An 18,197-nucleotide genomic window follows, 5' to 3' on the forward strand; every position below is an offset into this window, starting at 1 on the left:
GTGTTTTGAATATTTTACTCTACTCTCTTCTTGCTTGATAGTTTCTGATCAGAAGTCCACTGTAATTTGCAACCTTATTCATGTATAGGTAAGATGATTTTTCCCCCCTTTGGACTTCTTTCAAGATTTTCTCTTTGTCTTCCTACAGGTTTGAATATATTAGGTTGGAGCAAAAGTAATTGCAGATTTTCCATTGAAATTAATGGCAAGAACCACAGTTACTTTTGCACCAACCTAATAATATGCCTAGGTTTAGTATTTTGGGGATGTATCTTACTGGTGGCCTTTTGAGTTTTTTGAATCTCTGGTTTTTGCATCTTTCATTACTTTGGGAATGCCATCAATCACTATAATATTAACTCTATTTTCTTCTCCTTCTGATATTCCAATTGCCCATATGTCACATATTTTGAAATTGTTGCACAGTTCTTTGATATTCTGTACTCTTCATTCTTTTATTCATTGCACGTCCATTTAGAAGTTTCTGTTGACCCTTCGTCAAGCTCACTGATTCTTTCCTTGGCCATCCTGGGTCTTCTAATCAGCCCATCAAAGACATTCTTTACTTTTGTAGAGTGGTTTTGATTTCTAGTGTTTTCCTTTGATTTTCATAGATCCTCTCCCTGCTTATATTACCCATCTGTTCTTGCACGTTGTCTACTTTTTACATTAGAGCCCATATTGATAATAGTTATTGTAAGTTCTCTGTCAATTCCAAAATTTGTTTCATATTCCAACATGTAAGTCTGGTTTTGATGCTTGCTTTGTGTCTTTGGACTTTGTTTTTCCAATCTTTTGCCATGTCTCATGTTTTTTTGATGAATGCAGTACATGTTGAATTGGGTGATAGAAACTGAAATAAATAGCCTCTAATGTGAGAACTGGTGTTAATCTGGCTGTGAACTGGGCCTTGTTTAGTGTTTGTTGTAGCTACAACTGCTAGAGGCTTCAATTTTCTCTTCCATTCTGATTTTTGTCTCCTCTGTTGCCCTTAGGTTTCCCTTAGTACTCTTTCTTTGAGAGATGCTGTCTTGAGAAAGACTCTTTCACTTGTAGTCCACTATTATACAAGAGGCCAGCTGTTGTGATGACGAAGTATGAGGGAGGAGGAATATTCTGTCATTAGTCAATTACATCTCAGACTTTGAATAGGCCTATGATTACATCTCAGTCTTTGAATGGGCCTGTTTCTGTGTCCTGTGACCTTCATGAGTTATTCTGCTAACTCCTAACTATAGGTGAGATGAAGTAGATAGAGATTAATCGAGAGGAGTGTCTTTACCCACAGCTCTGGGGAAGGCTCTGGTGACATCTTTCACCCTGGAGAGTAGGCCTCTGTTATTGAGGGGGCTCTGGATGTGTTTCACAGGGATGAGTCTTCTACTTCCCCTGTCATCACCAGGAGAGTGAGGGATCTTTTTTTGTACTTCACTATGAAAACTCGATCTGGTTTCTGAAAGGTAACAGTTGAGTACCCCCTAAGACTTTGGTCCTCAGGGTTTCTCTTTCTCCTGATAGTCTACCCTCAGCCTCCAGCAAGTTGACAAAATTACCGTGTAAGTGTGCCTATGAGATTTTTGGCTCGATTGGCTTCTGCATCAAAAAAGCAGGTCTCCACTGTGATTCTCTAGAATCTCCTGTCTCGTCACATTAGAGGGTGGTGACTTGCCTTTCAAACTCATTTGTCTCATGGATCTCAGAAAAATCATTGATTTCCAATTTGTCTAGTTCTCTCTTGTAAAAATAGAAGTGTTGAAATTTTTATGACAATTTAGATTTTCCTTTTTTCCCAAAAAAAAACACTGTGAGAACTAATCTCTTCCTTCTTTATACTCTTGAGACACTTTCAACCCCTCTTATAGTACTTATTGTAGGTTGTCTAATGTAACAGTGGCCCCCATCCTTTTGGGCACCAGGGACCAGTTTCATGGAAGACAGTGTTTCCATGGACTGGGTACAAGTTGGGGACTTGGGAGGGACAATTTTGGGATTAGACTCTTCCACCTCAGATCAACAGGCATTAGATTTTCATAAGGAGTACACAACCTAGATCCCTCACATGTGCAGTTCATAACAGGGTTTTGTGCTCCTATGAGAATCTAATGCTGCCACTGATCTGACAGGAGATGGAGCTCAGGTAGTAATGTGAGCGATGGGGAGCAGCTGTAAATACAGATGAAGTTTCGTTCATTCACCCACCACTCACCTCCTGCTGTGCAGCCTGGTTCCAAATAGGCCATGAACTGGTCCCGTTCATGGCCTGGGGACCCCTGTAATACAACATTGGAGCTGCTAATATTGTACAAACATACTCTCTCTATTTCTGTTTTTTTAATCTCAATGTAAAACCAGCTCAATCATCCCATACATCTGATATTTGTGATATCGTTTGAATAAACATAGAAATTGACCCTCCCTTTCTTAAAACTTGTTTATCTTGTCTGAGTTCCTTTCTCAAGAAACCAACCATCAGGCCTCCCAGATAGTATCAAGGAAGTGAAACTCACCACATCATCTCATCTGATCAGTGAGAGGCCAGACCTCTCACCCATCAGGATTGCCTAAGCAACAACCTGCTTCCTGTTGACCAGCTCTTCTCTTCCTTGCCTCTCCCACATTCCTGTTTTCCTGCATGTAGTTACATTTCTTTCCTGCTATATAAACACCTGATCTCAGTTGCTTAGGGAGATGAATTTGAGACTGATCTCCCATCTCCTCAGCTATAGCACCCAAATAAAGCCTTCTTCCGTGGTGATCGTCATTGTCTCAGTAATTGGTTTGCTGTGCAGCAAGCAACAGGATCTACACCAAACCCCTGTCATTTCAGTAACAAATCTGTGTCTGTGTCTAAATCTGCATCTTGATATATCAGGAATCACAGATATTCATGAGATATGCCATATATTTTTATTTTCCCATCGCACAAAGCATAATGTGCATTGTATGTAGTAGATGCTTGGTTGATGTTTTATTATTTATTTATTTATTTTGAAATGGAGTTTTACTCTTGTCACCCAGGCTGGAGTGCAATGAATGGTGCGATCTTGGCTCACTGTAGTCTCCACCTCCCGGGTTCAAGCGATTATCCTGCCTCAGCCTCCTGAGTAGCTGGGATTCCAGACATGTGCCACCATGCCCAGCTAATTTTTGTATTTTTAGTAGAGATAGGGTTTTGCCATGTTGGCCAGGCTGGTCTTGAACTCCTGACCTCAGGTGATCTGCCCATGTCAGCATCCTAAAGTGTTGGGATTACAGGCGTGAGCCACTGTGCCTGGCCTGATATTGTCTTAATATTTCAAAAGTATAGAATTAGATGTTTATAAAAATATATTTGATCATAAAGCCTGACTTCCTTTTCCATTAGGACTCCATCATTTTAGGGTGGCAGCACTTATGAACACTGGTTCTAGACTTCCTGGCTTGTTCAATTGCTTATTAGCTCTGTGATTTGGGACAAGTTATTTAACTTCTCCTTATCTCATCCTTTTTGTCTGTAAAATGAGGGAAAAAGCATTTTCTTGTTGAGCAGTTAAAGGAGTCCATACATGAATGTAAGGCACATAGAACAATGTCTGGTCAGCATATTGTGAGGACTTGATAATTGTTAGCCATTAGCAGTAAGAACAGTATTATTGTTATCATTGTCATTTATGTATTTGCATGACATGGAACATTGCTAATTATTTAACCATATCTGTACTTGTTCAGCCTCATCAACTATTATCGCCCACAGTTTTAAATGTACGGTAACTCTCTAAGTATGTTCCATTCACTCATTCTTTTGTCTTTTCCAAACTTGGTGCTGCCTTCGTCTAGAATATCTTTTTCTTGCCTCTCCAGACTTAGCAAAGTCCTACCAATCCATACAACTTAATCTAAAACACTTTCTCTTCCATAAAATAGTTCCTCATTCTTCCAGGTAGCCTTCAAATTCTTCCACACTTCTTATTGCATATGAATAACTACATGATACTGAATCCTAACATTAATAAATATTGCTTTTTTTTTTGGATAATGAAAGTAGATACCATGTTCATTAGTGTTACTAGCTTGGTTTTTTAGTGCATAGTTGTTCAATAAATATTTGTTGAATGAATACAGGTGAAATGACTCTAAAGCAGGGATTGGCCCAATTCACATGGAAGCTTTCAATCAGGCCATAACACTCACTGATACATCACTGTCCTTCCTTAAGTTAATTTTTCTGTTATCTGTGCTCTCATGAGAGTAAATAGGTCACCTACTCTCTCTTATTATTAACTGTTACCATGTCTATCTTACCCACTAGACTGAAAGCTAGACTAGTGTATCAGCTTGGTCTTACTTATTTTTTATGCTAAGAGAGGACCTTAAATAGCAATAAGCATTTGTTGAACAAAATATATCATTTTAGTGTTACATGGTGGACCAAAAAAAAAAAAAGAGGGAAGAAAAAAAATAAATATTAAAAGTTTGAAGGGATAAATGGCAAAGTTGAAGTTTTGCACAACTAATTAGACAAAAAGAGAAAAAAATGATGCTTTAAGTGGGTTAAAGTGAGTAGAGTCTGAGAAGATATCTTTTATTTCATTCTGTTGGTTAAATTCTGTTGGCAGAAATCCTCAGCATTAAGAAGGGATTGAAGGCTGAATTTAAAGGGTCAAATAGTTGGATAACAATATGTTTGCATGTAAAATAATTTCTTTCTTATCTTTGTCTCAGTAAAATAATATGGTAGTCCTATGAATATAGAAACAATTATTTTTGGAATATATGCATGAAAAAACAAAATTTATTATATTCATTTTTTATTGATAACATAGAAGAGTATAATCTTCTGGCCATCTGTTTTGCTCTGATAGCCTTGGAATGGGAATCTCAGCAAAGTGTATAATATAAGCCATTCACTTCAGAAGGAATTTGTAGAATTTCATGAACAGTGGTCGTGATGTTAATGAGTATGTACCATATTCTTCTGACAGGTATAACAGAATGTAGATAATCCTCTGTTCTTTTATTAGGTATGAAGTATGGCAGCTAGGAATAATGTGATCATTTATAGGAATTATAATATTTAGGTATTTCAGTTGAAGAATCGGCTTGACATAAATGTGACGGGATGGAGAGCAATGTGAAATATTTTCCACAGGAAGTGATTAGGTTGAATTTACGCTGAAAAACGTTATAGAAGAAGCAAGCTTTTCTTTTTAGAGTTTTGCTATAGCTTTGCTGAAGTTTATTCTGATCTCAGAAATTACTAACTTTTGCTTAACATAATGTCACTTAATTTGTAACACTAATTATTATACTAATATTAAAATAACTACTGTAGTAAAAGATATTTGAGAAATCTTTATTTGGAAATGTGAGGATTTTTTTATAATTATATTTTAGATTTATTTTAGATTTTTTTATAATTGGATATTTTAGATATCCAATTATTTATGAAATAGATTAGTTATTATTACTTTTAAACATCCAAATCTGAAATGACATTCTCCAAAAGAATGAACATGTACATGTGTATAAAATCTTTTTTAGAGATGATATGATTTATTTAAGTGGCCCTTCTTTAGGCACACAGCTTATTCTACTCATATGTTTCTAACTTCATTTGATCATTAATCCACCTCATCTAGCAATACTTAAAACTGCCTTTTCGACTCTTTCTTGCTTATCCTTCAATACAGAAGCCATCTGCTGGATATGATGCCTTCTTTATACGTTTTGTATACTTTATTTTTCCCTCCATTGCCTATCCAGTACTTTTGATTCTGCTGTTATATTTCTAAAAACAAAATAAGGAAATGTTAACATACTCATCTGTAGCCATTTAATTTGAGGAAAGATATGTGAAATATGACTGATTTGAATAACATATTATTTTGAGTAACACAATTTTGCTTCTGTGAAATAGCAGGTGTTTGTATACTGCAATATTCAAAGTCAACTAAAATTCTCCAACTTCCTTATAATTTTGAGATTCATAGCAGCTTGAACCCTGCTGACTATTTCAACCTGAGCTTGCCAAATCATGTCAGTATTTCAAAGAGACAGTGGACCTTTTGGAAAAAGGAGAGGTGGGCGATATATTCTTAAACTATCTCTAATGTTGATGTGAATTTTCCAGTTTGATCAAAAAAGCCCTACAGTCTTCTAATTGTAACTTCATTGTTGAGCATTGGTCTCTGTTTTGTCTTTTCTTCAAATTCACTGAACCCTAAGGCAAATTTTGCCTACATTTTTCTAAGACATCCCAGAACAAGTGGCAATTTGGTTGATAATGATGTTATTTTAGATTACAAAATTATTTCTATAGAAACATTATAAGAATACTATATTTTTAGTTTTGTTTTATTGTTATTTTTGAGACAGCGTCTGGCTGTGTCGCTCAGGCTGGAGTGCAGAGGCTCCATCTCCTCTCACCGTAACCTCTACCTTCCGCACTCAAGTGATTCTTCCATTCTAGCCTCCTAAGTAGCTGGGACAACAGGCATCTGCCACAACGCCCAGCTAATTTCTATTTTTTGGTTTTTGTTTTGTTTTGTTTTGAGTGGAGTTTTGATCTTGTTGCCCCGGCTGGAGTGCAGTGGCGTGATCTCAGCTCATGCAACCTCCACCTCCCTGGTTGAAGTGATTCTCCTGCCTCAGCATCCCAAGTAGCTGGGACTACCGGCGTCCACCACCACACGTGGCTAATTTTTGTATTTTTAGTTAGAGACAAGTTTTCACCATGTTGCCCAGGCTAGTCTCAAACTCCTGGGTTCAAGCAATCTGCCCCCCTCAGCCTCACAAAGTTCTGGGGGATTACAGGCATGAGCCAGTCCTGGCCAAGAATGCTATTTTAAATACAACTGAAATAGCCATGTACATCTATGGTTTGCCTCTGGGTAAATAGAATTAGGTATAAAGGTCTAGTTAAGAAGAGAACTAACTGTTTTTTTGAGTGCTCACATCATATTATTTTACTATACTTCTTAAATGTGTGTTACCTTATTTAATCCTCTTAAGATTTAGCTACTGCTCTCCCTATTACACAAAGATCATAATAGCTAGCATTTATTGAGCACTTACTCTGTACCGTGCACTGTGGTAAGAGCTTTATGTGTGCTATCTTTGTTACAGTCTCATTGAGAGGTATGATATTATCCCTGTAAAGAATTGAATTTCTGGAGATTTTAAGTAACTTGCCCAAGTAGTCCTACTTTTCTAGGGATCAACCTTCACGAGATAATCAAGCTCATGTCTGATTCCCAAGGCCATATTCTTTCCTCTATGTGACTGCTTCTCTTTTTGTAACATACCAGTGCTTGTTTTAAAATAGAAATTACTTTAGATAATTTAATAATTTAGTATCGTAGATATTCCCTCAACTCTTTAAAGCTCCATGTTTGGGTTTTCCATGGCATGGCACCACAAATCCCAATGTGTATATGCATTCCATTTTGAGAAGTTGAGCAGGTCAATATAGTTCTTCCAAAGCTTGCACTGTATTTATAGCAGTTGTGCAAGGAATTATGTCAAATTGACTAAACTGCCATCCTGTGTACCCCTGAATTGCTTTGGTGAAAATGCTCTAATGATTGGGAGTGTCTATTCAGTCCCTCTTGCACCTCAGAGATAAACCTGCCAACTCAGGTGACAATTAATCTGTACAATGTGATGAAGATAATTCAGGATGTTGATGTTTAGCGAGTCCTGTTCAGCTCACATCACACATTTTTTCCTTCTAAGGTCAAGAGTGTTTTCGATGTTGACAGTGGTAATTTAGCTCTGAGCTGAACTACTATTAAATTGTCTATATAGAGGCAAAGAAGTTCAGACTTTCTGTTCTACATCGCCATGTCACCTCTGTGCTTCATGTTTTCCTGTGAGTGGCCCACATTTTCTTGTGAAATTACACATTTTCTCTCACTGTCAGAGAGAAAGAGAATTTCATTTTGTAATAATGCCAGAACACATGTGTGTGCTTCCACTAGCACACTGTAATTCTGGGACTTGGGAATGGTCCAGTCCGGTGATATGCTTGTCTCTTGTATTTATACATACAGATTTGTTCTGCTGGTCATGTGCCAGGCTCTTTGTGCATGTTTTCCCCTTTCCACCTAGTTTAAATGTTTCTGTAATCTTAATATGCACTACCGCTAGTCACTTCACACTCTAGAAGCGAAAGTGAATGAGTATTGCTTACTAAACATTGCTGTTTTGTATAGATCTTTCTTTATTTGTAAGTCACAGAAAATTATTGTTCACGGAAGGTGACTCAAGAATCTTTCGCCTGGTAGGAAGTAGAAATCTGATAAAGTTTAGTTGTTATATAACCCTGTTTTGTCAAAAAAAAATGTGTTTTGAGTTGATTAGTATCAAATTAACATTTGTAAACTGCTGGTCCTGTTAACTAGTGTTAAATTAAGAAAAATTTTCCATTAAGCAGAATTTCTAAATAATTGTCTTAATTGGATCTTGTAAAGAGAAATTTTAAGCCACCAGCACTTGGACTGACTAGATAGCCCATTGCTTTGATGCCTGGCCAATTTTTCCTCCATCTGTGAGTCAGCTTCAGTATGCCTACTCTTTTTCCAACCTCCCCTGACTCACTCGTGCAGAATAGAGGCCCTGCTCTCTGTTTTCCCCTTATGTCCCTACTGTGCACTTGTGTAACAAGAGCCCTTTTAAGTATGATCTTCAATTTGATAAGGGCCTGCCTCTGGAGTTGGCATGATGTTCCACCATGTATAAGAGTAGGAATTACCTCAGTTTATCTTTTCCTATCCAGTGTTGCACACAATGCCAGGCATATAGTAGGTACTCTAGTCTAAATACACGGTAAGGAATGGGTGGAAGCATGAGTTTGTCTTTAAGCTATAAAGTTAGTTTTTAAATAACGTAATGATTCCTGGTAGTGAACTTCTGGAACATGCCTACAATGTAATAGCATGAACTGTGAAGCCAGATAGCTTCTGTGTGATTCCCAACTTTGCCAGATCAAGCTTCTGTACCTGGGCAAGGCACTTAACCTCTCTGTGCCTCGGTTTCTTCTTTTGTAAAACCAGGATTATAATAGTATTTTAGGGCTTTTTATGAGGATGTAATGTGACCATACATCTAAAGTACTTAGAATAGCACCTGATGCAAACCAAGTTGCTCTATAATGTTTCTGTTCTTACGATATAACCTACAAGGAAAAAGTAGAATTGCAGTGTGCTGTGACAACAGGCCCCTGAAAAAATGTGTTTTTGTAAGTGGAGAAGATGAATGGGAACTTAATTATGCTTAGCAAATTCCCATGGTCTTCCGCTCTGAGAGGATGTCTTTGTTAATGCTCTCGTTGTTAAGAGTGTCTTCGGGAATGGAAAGCTGAGGTCACAGTGAGACCTCACTGATGTTGCTAAATGGAGCCTAATGGTTTCATCTGGTGGGACATGGCAGTGTCATGCAGCCATCATTTGACTCATCTAATTGTGAATTATTGTGAGAGAGAAACAGAAATTAGGGTAACTGTAGACTTTTGTCCCAACCAGGAAGGGGGTGCTGTTATAAATACATTGAAACAGTGGGCATAGACAGAGCAGTTTCAGGAAAATCAGAATTACTTAGAAGAACATTTTAGACTTTTCAGTACATATATGACCTAGTTCACTTAAGAACCTTTCTGAGATACACTACCTTTGATGTGCATCGTTACCTTGAAATTGCTTTAAGAAGATAAATAGGTCATTTATCCCTCTTCTGTTTAGTTTCATTCATTAGTACAGAATGTGAACTACACAGTTGAGTTTAGGTCTCACTGCTTTCCCCAGTCTTAGTGTCCACTGAGTGGGCCTGGGAAAAAGAGCTGATTCCTTTCCTCCATGGTAGACTGGAAAGCAGTGGAAGCAAGAGAGGATGACACGAATTAAGAAGTTACTTTTTCTTTAATCTGAATGTTTAACCACTTCCCCTGAATTGAATTCCATTTTTCTGATAGAGAGTTGCAACCGGTCGTGTTTGGTTAACCCACATCTTTGGATTTACAACTGAAAAAATAAAATAAAAAGAAACGTACTCAGATCAGTGGTTTTTCATGACTGTTTATCTTTACGGTGTCAGAACCGGACTAGAACTTAGGTTTCTGTTATTAAATCCAATGCTATCTTCAGTACACTGGTAAATCATCAGAGAATTTAGTATCTAAATAAATTAAACCTCTATGTTCTTTATAGCTGAAACTTCATATATATACATTAGATATATATGTGTATATATAGTATATTAGAGAATTATTTACATCTGGTTTCATCCTCTTACAAGAGCATTTGGATTTGAGAGCAGCAAGTGGCACTCTGCCAGTGACAAATGGAAGCACTGTGATTGCCTTCCCATCATCCGCTACCTTTTATGGTGTCAAGGGATTTCTAGCTCTCCTTTGTGACCCAGCTGCAAAACAGCTGTTGTTTAGGCTCCTGCCTTTCCACTCTCACAAGACAGTGTTCCTTACCATCCCCACAGGGTTTAAACTTCTGCAGTACAAGTGTCAACTCCGTTCTGTGAGCTCAGGCCTCCCCTTTGGGAGCCAAACAGCATAGCACTTCTCATGTTTTCACTAAGTAGTTTGGAAGAAATGATCCAGTGAATGCTTATAGTGCTGGTGATAACAAATGAGAAACACCCATTGTACTTACAGCCACGCTGAATGGTTGGAGTCATGGCTAATAGCTAATATTTCAGGGTTTTCTAATTGCACTGATTCCCTAAGTGGAGATCACATTGACCACTTTATCCATCTAAAGTAAAGTTTCATATTGGAAACCAGTTTTTCATGAACTTTTGGTGCCATCTTATGGATCACAGAATGCTAATAAAATTTGCATTTTTTTTTTTCCTTATGGAGAGGAGTTGTTACCAATGATGGCAGTGGCATGAAGCTATGAGGATCACTCAGGTCTCAAGATTTAGTCAGATCTACCACGGAAACTATGCCATCCATCATTTGAGCAACAACATTTCATAAAGAGAGTATGCATTTAAGAAAAGTGTTTTGAATGTTTGCTTTTGCAAGATGTTTAGCATTCTTCATGCATCTTTGACCACCTACTATGCATCTGGTCCTTGGATAAGTGTTGATTAAACAATTCTACTAAATTGGTTTACAATGAGCAAAAGAGATTACAAATGGTAATTAGAGTACATATGGTAAGTGTCACAACAAAAGTAGGAATCAAGTGTTGTTAGAGCACCCAGGAGGAAAAAGACTCAGCTTAAAGAATTCTGGGCAGGCTTAATTTAGTCATGGCCATAGTTGGCAAGTTATCTAAGACAAATAGATTTTTGGGTTATTTCCTCTTCTAGCTTTAAACTAAACTAACAACAACAACAACAACAACAAAAAACCATACACATTAATTTTTATGCCCCCTTGTCATTTATGTTTTATGTTCTTTTAAAACAACCCTGATTGTGTCTCCTTTCCTTCTGCTGACACTGTTGCTCCTCTTTCCTTCACAGCCAGGTATGTTGGCAGTTGTCTGTAATTGTTCTATCTGTTTTCTTACCCACAGCTTCCCAAATAACACCCACTTCTTCTGGCTTCCATACCTGTTAAACATACCTTCCTGCAGTTACCAGTGATCATGTTATGAAATCTAGTGGATGTTTTTCAGCATTAGATACAATTGACTTCTGCTATTTTCTTGAGACTGTATTTCACTTTACTGTCAACCTCTTGATTCAGCCTAGTAAACCACACCCGTGACATCTCAGGTATCTCAAAAGGGGCCAATCTCAACAATTCTCAAAACTAAGCTTATAATCCTACCCACTAAACTTGGCTCCCTTCCATTATTTACTATCTTCCCTTTGGTTTTGGTCCAAAAACTTAGGGGGTCACCCTTGCTACTCCATTGCCCTAGTTGCATTATCTCTGTTCTATCCATGTTATTCTGTCTCTTTTGTATAAATCTCTCTCATATCAGTCCACTAATCTTGCTTTCATTGTCACCTGTCACCTAACCAGAAGGTAAGTACCTTCTGTTCCCATTCCACTTTCTTATCCTTAGTACCCTCAGAGTGATATTCACAAAACAGCGGCTAATATTTTACTATCTTACTATGACTAATATGCCAGGTGTGCCCTGCTCTTCCCTGCATTTGTGTATGGTTCACCTTCACTCCTCTCTCCCTCACTCACCCTGGGCTTCACGCAGTGTTTTTGTTTTTCTGCCACAGATATTTACCTTTGCTGTGCCTCCACTTAGAATACTTTCATTTCTGCTTCAATTAGTTAATCATACACATATTTTGATTTTTAGATCAAGCATCAATTCTTTTGGAAACCTTCCTTGAGTACTTCCACTAAATTAGACCAACTGTTATAGGTCAAATGGCCATCAATTGTGTTCGTCACACTCTTAGCACCTGAAGTTTTTCGTGCCTCAACAGGGCAGGAGTTGTGTCTGCTCCTAATCACTGTTTTCATTCTAGGGCTCAACACAGCACTGGGAACATGGTAGGTGCCCAACAAATATTCATTGGAATGAAAGGAATCAATGAATACATTTAATGTATTGTGGAAATTTCGTTGTTTTAATTAAAAGCAGACACTTTGGTTTGTAATTCAGAGGTAAATTCTATGCATAATTCTAAAGTCTGAGAACAGCACATTTTAATATCTAGAAGGATTTTCATAATTTAAAAATGAAATTTTAGGATATACTTGTATTTATGTGTAACTTTACTGTAAATTTGATTCAAACATAGTTTCTACTTACTTCACCTTAGCTTCCTCAGATGTTTTAATGAAATATCTGAATACTTTTTTCATCAGCTGAGATTATGAATGGATAACGCTTATGATAAGATGTTGGTTTTAACTCTACTTTGAGCTTAGTGTCATGACACAGTATAGCGACCTAAGTAATTTTCTCAGGTGGAGCTTAAGTTGTGGTTGTGCCTATCAAATTATCTCCACTGAAATGTTACTATAGTATGTGTGGGTGACCCCTTTAATTTACAAGGAAAATATACAAGTGAACAGATGTAGAAAGTAAATTAAAATGGTAACATTATAGGAAATCTGAGTAAGGTAAACGCCTTCATTTATGTAATATTTATAGAAGTCAACCATGTTGTGTTTATACCTTAAAATCTAACTTTTTTTACTCATAATGTCAAATCTGTGTAGAAAACAACAGTTCAATTTGAATTCTAAGAATCTCATATTTAAATATATATTTATGAAAGGTGAGTTACTTATGATTTGAAATGGTTATTTAAAATGATCCTGTATGTTTACTTGTTATAATGCTTTTTATATTTTTAATTGAAAACATTAAAATGTAAGTAGATGAGTTTTTTGCTGTTGCTTTTCCCATTTCCTCCCCTTCTTGGGATTCTTGCAAGTCTTCTTCTTTTACTTTCTTCTCATTGCAAGGTATCAGATTTCCAGTATTCTTATGTCTTGCCAATTCTCGGTCTATGGCACCCTATCTAGTTGGTGTTTCTGAATTTCTTCTATACTCTTTTATCCTATCTTCTCAATCACACAGAACTCTTATCACTCCACTACACATGCACCTTCCTATCAACATTTGCTTTCATACAGTCTTTCCCATGTGAATAAATGGTACCTGCATTCACCTATGTACAGCAAGTGAAAATTTCTGAATTCAGATTAAACGGGCATAGTGGTGTGTACCTGTAGTTCTAGCAACTTGGGAAGCTGAGTCGGGAGGGTCACTTGAACCCTGAATTTTAAGGTTGCAGTGAGCTATGATCATGCCCCTACACTCCAGCCAAGGCAACAGAGTGAGACCCCATCTGTAATTTTTTTTTTTTTTAAAAGGTGGAGCCATCTTTGACTCTTCTTTTTCTGTTATATCCACACCTGATCCACTGGCCACTTGTCTTTGAAAGAGATCCTGGAATCTACTCATTTCTCATTAGTTCAACTGCTATCACTTTTATTTAAGCTGTGGAGTATTAACGTTCTAAGAGGTCTCCCTACAGACAGTTTTCTACCCAAAATCTAGAGTGTTTTCTAAAATTTATAAGTGAGATCATATTGTGCATCTGTTTCAAATCCTTCGTGATGTTCCTTCCTCATCAAAAGACACACCAGGGGCCAATTCAGCAGCATATACACTAAAAGTGAAAGGACACAGAAAAGATTTCATGGCTCCTGTACAAGGACGTCACATAAATTTGTGAAGCATTCCATATTTGCACAGTTCCCAGAGGCTGTTTGACCCTTTCTTGGTTAACACCTAAGAAAACAATATGAGTAAAAGCAATCTGTGGCATTCAAATTGAAACGAATTTTCACTACCCAAAAAAAAAAAAAAGAAGAAGAAGAAAAGAAAAAAGACAAAGAAATTGTGTGTTCCTTGCAGAACCCAGTAGGCCCTGCACAATCTGGTCCCTCCTGTCATACTCCTGACTCACAATTTTTATGGGATTTGTTCAACTGCTGTCATGATGTTTTCCTTTACAGGCCCCAAAACTCGAAATATGCCAGATATTTGCATGCCCTGCCTACTCCCTTAAGTCACTCTTCAAATATCACTAAAGGCTTCCTTTGTCACTTTATCACACATAACCATCCCCACCCCGTCCAGTTGTGCATTGCTCTCTTCCGCATTCTTTTTCACACAACACTTAAGACTGACAGTGTTACCTACTCATGTGTAAACTACAGATTCCACCACTAAAATGTGAGCTGTACCAGGGAAGGAACTTTGTCTTGATTACCAAGGCCTGGAACCTAGCCTATCACATAGCAGGAACTTAAACCATTTTTATAGAGTGAAACATTACATCTCTGAAGCCTTCTCTTTCATTTCTCAGTACTTAGATGTACTGTGGTCTTCAGGCACTTATTTTGACCAATAGCATAGTGCATTTTTTTTTAACAGTCTACACTAGATGTGTTCTCTCCTCGTCAGTATCGAAAGATCCAGTGACTAATCTTTTTATTCACCTTTAAAATCCCTACAGTAAAATGAGCCAATTTTACTGATGGTACGATTAAGAAAATGTTATTAGGTTATAAACTATAATTTACAGCCTGCTTATTTCATTTAGCACTGGATCTTGAAGAACTTTTGTGGTTTAAATAATTTTCTACACAATCATTTTAATAGAAACTTTGTATTTCATTGAAATGATTTTTGGTTAATCAAGTTCATGCTGGTGGACATTGAGTTTGTATAAACAGTATTATAATAAAAATGAATAACAACTTCTTTGTATTTACAGGTATTTTCTTAGAACAAATGCATAGAAATAGAATCAGTTGGCTAGTGTGTCTGTGATTTAATGCTTTTCATATGTGTCAAATTTCCCCCAGGATGGTTTTGTTACATATTACTGTATTTTAACAATGTGTCATATGAACACCTGTTTTTATGAACCCTCAGGAATATTGAATTCTCTCTTTATTTGCGAAATTTTTTGATAGATGAATAACATCTCCTTGTATCAATTTACATTTTAGGTAAACTGAATACATGTTTCTTTAGAAATTCTGACCATTATTTTTTGGTATTTGCAAACTATTCACATGTGCCCTTTGCTCATGTAACGTATCTGGCTCCCAGGCCGGAAAGGCAGCTGAGTGTGATGATCCACTTCTTTATCTTGGAGTGAAGCTCAGTCTGCTGCAGTCTTTTATTCCCACTTGGTCAGCCATTTAATTTCAGCCAGTTTTGTGACCTCCTCCTTTCCCAGGGGTTAACCTAAATGTGGGAGGCATAATGGTGCTCACAAAGCTGGGAAAGAGACTGTCCTGGCCATCTGATCTGAGCTACCACCACCTTAAAGCCTGATGGCTCTGCAGTGGCACTGGGGATGGGCTTCAGGGAAGATTTGCTCAGGAGTCCAGCCTTGTTCTGGGCATACCAAGGAAATCATTCCTCCCTTGTGAGGTCTCCTCGCTGAATCTGGATGTTGTCCTTGAACAGTGTGCAGCATTCACTTTGACCTCTAGCTGCCCTTGGTGTCACTTGATATAATTTTTCAATCAGCTTAGGTCCTATGACACTATAAGTATCTTTCAGCCAGCCTCTACTTTAGGATGTTTAGGAAAAGAGGGCACAGAAGACCAGACATTTATGGAAAGTGGGACTTGAATGATAATTAAGGGAGGACAAACATTAATATCAGTTAACTGTTCAGCCAGATCATTGCTGTATCAGGTAGCTTTATTCTGTAATTTCTATTTATGATGTTTATATAATATTTATTATATTTTAAAAGCTTTCCAGAAGATGTACTAATCTAGCCCTAAGAAAATGAAACTCATGGTCACATTTTGGGTATCTGACAATTTGATGGGGAAATATTTTGTAATATGCAGATAAACTAATCATGAAAGTTACCACTGCCCTGTCCCTTTACTTTGCCTCTAATTAAGGTTAGCTCTGACTCATAGTATATAACATTGGGGAGAGGCCATTACACTTAAATGGTTTTATATAAATCATCTTGGTTTGTAAGAATAAGTTGAACTGTTAGGGTTTTTTTTCATGGTTTCTTTTTTTGTTTGAGGAGGAAACACTTTTTTATCCTGAAAACGTATCACATAAAAATACTGTGATGCTTAAAAAGACTCAGATACAAGAAGTTGGGAAGGCTGTGTGTGTGGTAGTGAGAGGGAGAGATAAAGAATGTTTGTTAAGGGGCACAAACATTAGATAGAAGAAAAAAGTTGTAATGTTCTATAGCAGAATATGGTGATTGTACTTAACACCAATGTATTGTATGTTCAGACTGCTAGAAGAGAGGATTTGAAATGTTTTCAGCATATAGAAATCATAAATATTTACACTCAAGGTGATGGACACCCCACCTCAACCCACTCTGACTTGGTCATTATATGGAGTATCACATGTAACAGAATGTCACATGTAATACATAAATATGTACAAATACTTGTATCAATAAAATTTTTAAAAACATTTTTTAAACTATCAAATAATGTTCCTTTTATATGTAAATTATGGTCATCACAAATGTTTACACTCATTTAACTATAATGCATTGTTAAACATATTTTTCAAACTGCACATAAGTTTTTGGACCTGTTTTTTCAGCTGCTTCCCTTTCATATTTGTTATTCATATAGAGATAACATTTGAAAGTGAAATGAAAATATGATTTGCATTGGTTGTGAAAAATAACAGACACTCATAATTTTAAGAAATTCCCAAAGAGTAAACACCAGACATATGGAAGTGGCTGCTAGAACACACTACTTAAGAGACTGTTCCTTCCCCAGACTTGCAGAAGCCTCTAAATAAAGTAGAGCCACTGAAATGAAGTTCTCTGGTTTGTTCTTGATTTTGTTCTAGTTGGTATTCCTACTGATGCTGAAGGTATAGGTAATCACCAGCTAAGATATAAATATTTGTTTGAGAATGTGAGCTAGTTTGGAAGAACTATTTTTATCATTTTAGAAACCTTAGCTGATATGACATTTTCCAGATATGAAATGGAGAAGTTACTACTTTGTTCACAGCTCTGTAATTTACTAATAACATGTGAACATCAATAACTAAGTAGCAACTATAAGCTATTAAGTTATATAAAGAAAATAGGGCCATGCATGGTGGCTCACACCTGTAATCCCACTTTGGGAGACCAAGGCAGCTGGATCACTTGAGACCAGGAGTTCAAGACTAGCCTGGCCAACATGGTGAAAGCCTATGTCTACTTAAAAATACAAAAATTAGCTGGGTGTGGTGGTGCACGCTGTATTCCCAGCTTCTCCAGAGGCCGGGACATGAGAATGACTTAAACCCAGGAGACAGAGGTTGCAGTAAACTGAGATCGCACCACTGCACTCCAGCCTGGGTGACAGAGTGAGACTCTTGGGACTCTGTCTCATTGAAAAAAGAAAAAAAGAAAAAGAAAAGAAATCATAGTAGCCTATTTATATGTTGACTGGTTATTGTATTTACGGAATGCTTGGATGGCTATAGAAGAAAAGGTAAAGATTTGTGTTAGTTTATAGAACAAGATTAATGCACTAATTACATTTGGGAAAAAAAGTGTATATATACATACATTTATACATAAATGTATTATATATTTACCATATAAATGTATTATATATTCATATTTATGTATAGTAGAAAAAAACTGTTTTTTCCTATTATGCTCTCAACTTAGAACACTTCTAACACAAGTGTCAGTGCGAGAATTCCCCACAAACCAATCATCAGAGTTACCACAGACCAAGCCGT

The 18,197-nt window shown here is 37.0% G+C and overlaps 1 protein-coding gene and 1 non-coding gene across 3 annotated transcripts in view; both read left to right on the forward strand.

The window, feature by feature from the left end:
• The window catches only part of TMTC2 (transmembrane and tetratricopeptide repeat containing 2), a 442,328-nt gene that overhangs the window by 315,974 nt on the left and 108,157 nt on the right, over positions 1-18,197 (forward strand). The window lies entirely within an intron of this gene.
• LOC112635655 lies at positions 14,075-14,179 on the forward strand. The gene has a single exon (XR_003121994.1). It is a non-coding gene; the product is annotated as a U6 spliceosomal RNA (small nuclear RNA).

This window comes from Theropithecus gelada, chromosome 11, assembly GCF_003255815.1.
Source record: "Theropithecus gelada isolate Dixy chromosome 11, Tgel_1.0, whole genome shotgun sequence".
In the NCBI taxonomy this organism is placed as follows: Eukaryota; Metazoa; Chordata; class Mammalia; order Primates; family Cercopithecidae; genus Theropithecus; species Theropithecus gelada.